Consider the following 4,338-nt stretch of genomic DNA (forward strand, 5'->3'; position numbering starts at 1 on the left):
GCTTTATTTTACCGCTTCATTTTTTTTTCACTGTGATAAGTACTACAAGAAAAGGGAGATAGATAGAAAATATTTAATTTATTTATTCACCGTGCTTGTAATACTTGTGTGTTGTTAACGTGCAATCGTACTGCACTAACGAGCTGTTGCATCCAGAGTAAGCCAAAATTAGTCTCACCGAACTACCTGCTTAATGCAAATCGAGCCTTACGACGATGATACTCCGTACTGCGGCAGCTGGAGTGTTTTACAATGTGCAGAAGTGTTAGAACTTCTCGTATTAGTGAGGAACACTTCCACTGCGGTAGAACTGGTAATGTCCTTATTATGTACTGGAACTCCTGTTTTTACAGTCTATTATCACACTGCGGCTTCCAACTGCCGTGCCATGGAAATTTCAATATTTTGACAGTCACGGCTTTGCCTATTTGCGGAACGCTCAAGTTTAACCTCGGTTTCAATTTAAAATGTAAGTCACATTCTGTTTTCTGGGCTTTGTGTATTTTGTTGGAAGATAATTTAAAAATTCAGAAGTTAGCGCTCGGTCTTTATTTATAAAACTAACGTTGCCGTTGATTCAGTCTGCCAATTCATTTAAAAATTTAGGTCAATGATAAAATCAGTTTAGCTCCAACTATTAACTACATCAATAACCTAGCCCCAATCCAAGCAGAGCTTTATAATATGGTGACTAGATAACAGGTAAATACATTTAATATCCAAAGACTGAAATGCTTGTGGTGACCACAGTAACATGGAAAATGTGTTAAACAGTTTAGTTCGGTTTTAGCTCTTCTTGCTTAAACAAGTAATAGACAACTTGTACTAAGTAATAACATTAAAGACTTTAATGTTTAAGCCTTAGAATCACGTCTTACTCTTATTTCTAATAATACCGATCGATCCAATACCGATTTCAGGAGACCTAGATTCAATTATGGGCTTAGGTTTTGACCAATCAAGTGGAAAAATCCCTGTAAGCCTCTATGCATAATAGAATTTAATTTCTTTGTCTCAGCTCTTAACTGTATCATGTAATAAACATTGAGTATGGTTATTTAGATCATTATTTTGATCATGTAATTACTTACCTCCAAATATGACTGAATAAGCATTAAGTGAACATTAATTATTATTCACCTACACTCAAACCCGTAAACCATAAATCTAAAGCAAGTTCGAAAAATGATTTTAAAAAATAAGCACGTGTCAATCTCATTAGTGTATTTTGTGTACACGCCCTTAAATATGTATTAATACCGCTCATAAAAAGGGGTCGGATGTTAACGAGTTTTGTCTCGGCCGCCACTGCACCGCAGGGTCGTTATAACTTCGCTTAGGTAAGGCTAGTGTGACCACACTGTACCTACGTTGGGGCCGATTGGCGGGAAAAAGTGCGTAGAAGTGCTCGTAAGCAAAATGGTGATCGCTAAGCGGTAAGCGCTGTCACTGCTAAAAACAAATGATACACGTCACTATTGAAGTTAGCAAACGTGTCCTCGCCGAAAACTGCCATAATGATCGCAATTTTGCTTACAAGCACTTCCACGCGCTTTTTTCCGCCAAACGCACCCATTGTCCGGTTATAGTTAACTTCGACTTTTTTTTAAGTACTTAATACTGGATATTGGACACGCCCGGTGCAACTTGGAGGTTTGAAAACTAAATGCACTACGGTAGCTGTGATAGAACTACTTAACTACGCCATTTGCAGTTTGTTTTTGACTTAACCAAAGAAATGGCAAAACAATTAGTTATTCATAATGATATTTAGCCTGACCTCATGATGGGCCTGGGAAATATTTGATCAACTGACCTATAACCTCCCTTGCGCACGTCCTGTAAAAAAAAAGAGTCCTTGGATCATTAAATTACGTCACTCGCTCGGCCGTGATACCATTTAAATTAAACAACTTTCTTTAATGATGAACAGAGATTCCACAACAACAAACATGGCAGATACCAGATTGAATTATGATTAAACAGAAAAGCAGAATCCTGTATTATCCCAAATAAATGGTGATTACAGTCACCCTAACAATTCCTGCTATTCTTGTCGCATGAATAAACGAAATCTTACTTTCCGACCGTTTTAATAAAAAGTAGAAATATAACAATAAACGATATTTCCCTCTTTCAAAATGTTCTTCAAAGAGTAAAACGATTTTCTACTTTTAATGTTTGTACGAAAATAATCACTTTAAATGAGAATCTTTTAATAACATACTTTTGATAGAACGTTCGTTATTGTGTAGGTATTTTGTTATCATTGCTGCCATACTCAAAATAGTGCTTAGTTTTCTTTGTAATTATGTGGAATATATGTACCTACGAAGACGATATAAATGAAGCTTAATTATCACATTGTCATCTTATGTGCGGATGAAGACCTGAAAGCCTGAAATACCTTAGTTTAGGCTCCAGATCGCTCACTCGGAGCCGTAAATTTGTTATTTCCATTACTATACGAGTAATAATGTACCGGAAAAGAGTGTCTGATAAATAAACAACAATTTATTACTATATTAATTATTTAGATGATGATGTGATGGAGACTACAACTGACTAAATGCTTTGCCCAACACGGTCGGGGGATCGCTCATGCGTGCGTACGTACTGCACTTCTTTAAGTATACACGTGCGCTGTGGAAAGCATTCAACGAGAGCATATAATACAAGTTATACATAATTCAAGTTCTGTGTTCAATGCGTACAGCTTAATAACGAGTAAACAATATTAATCAATAATTCTAATACAAAACGATTTATTAACATCCTATTTTTAGGCCAGTAGAATTAAACACAAAAATTGATTAAATCGGAAATAATTCCTACAAAAGATTTTTTTGCTTTAATGGCTTCATTCGTTGCCCATTAAGACTCTCCTAAGTTTTCGACTTCGACGGAGTTGTGCTTAAGTGGTGGGGGCCCCCGAAAGGGGCGTTTTTTCGGTTTTCCGGTTACACCGCGTAAAGGACTTACCCTATCGAAAAGTGGTCTTCATGACGGTTAAAGGGCACTTAATCCTGCATTGAATAAGACCAAATTCATGTGTTTTGGACAAACCGTTCTCGCGCTAAAGTTCGGCAAAGTAGAAAATATACGTATAATTAATGACCCTCTCCACGTCCAATGGCTTGTTACCCACATGCTTCCAAGCCTTGTAAAGGGTCGCCTTAACCAGTGTAACCCTAACAAGGCTCACGAGTTTGATTCGCTTATCCTTGTTCGTCCCAGCCGTTCCTTAACTGCGGTTGCTGCACCTCATCCTGGCACTCTCCTGAACGACTCTGTGTTACCTAATGTGGCTGCCCCTCTTCCTTGTACCCTCCTGTACGATTTCATTGCTTAGCCATATACCTGGTCCAAGGTTCGACGCCACAAAATCAACTTCGTACGAGTGAAAATAGTTTAAATACTATTTCCCGTGCTTGCAACATTTTTCTTTACTGCTTCGCCTCTATTAGTCGTAGAGTGATTGTATATATCCTATAGCCTTCCTCAATGTATGAGCTATTCAACACAAAAATAATGATTTCAATCAAAGTAGTAATTCTTAAGATTAGCGCGTTCAAACAAACAAACAAAAAACTCTTCAGCGTTTTAATATGAACTTGTTGTTGTTGATTTTTGGCGTCGAACCTTAGACCAGGCATACGGCTAGGCAACGTAGTCATGCAGGAGGACACAAGGAAGAGGGGCAGCCACAGTAGGTAACACAGAGTCGTTCAGGTGAGTGCCAGGAAGAGGTGCAGCAACCGCAGTTAAGGAATGGCTGGGACGAACAAGGATAGGCGCATCAAGCTCGTAAGCCTTGATAGGGTTACACTGGTTGAGGTGGCCCTTTTCAAGACTTGGAAGCCTGTGGGTAACAAACCATTGGACGTGGAGAGGGTCATTAAATATACGTATATTTTCTACTTTGCCGAACTTTAGCGCGAGAACGGTTTGTCCAAAACATATGAATTTGGTCTTATTCAATGCAGGATTAAGTGCCCTTCAACCGTCATGAAGACCACTTTTTGATAGGGTAAGTCCTTTACGCGGTATAACCGGAAAACCGAAAAAATGCCCCTTTCGGGGGCCCCCACCACTTAAGCACAACTCCGTCGAAGTCGAAAACTTAGGAGAGTCTTAATGGGCAACCAATGAAGCCATTAAAACAATAAAATCTTTTGTAGGAATTATTTCCGATTTAAAAGCTAATTCTACTGGACTATTTAGCCTAAAGACCTAATTAGTTTTCAAAGATCCATTTAAAGTTACTTTGAAAGCAATAAATATTAATTAAGTTAACGAACAAATGAGGTCAAAGATCTTAGTCATTAAATATAGAGA

The sequence above is a fragment of the Ostrinia nubilalis genome, chromosome 7 (genome assembly GCF_963855985.1).
Source record: "Ostrinia nubilalis chromosome 7, ilOstNubi1.1, whole genome shotgun sequence".
Classification (NCBI taxonomy): Eukaryota; Metazoa; Arthropoda; class Insecta; order Lepidoptera; family Crambidae; genus Ostrinia; species Ostrinia nubilalis.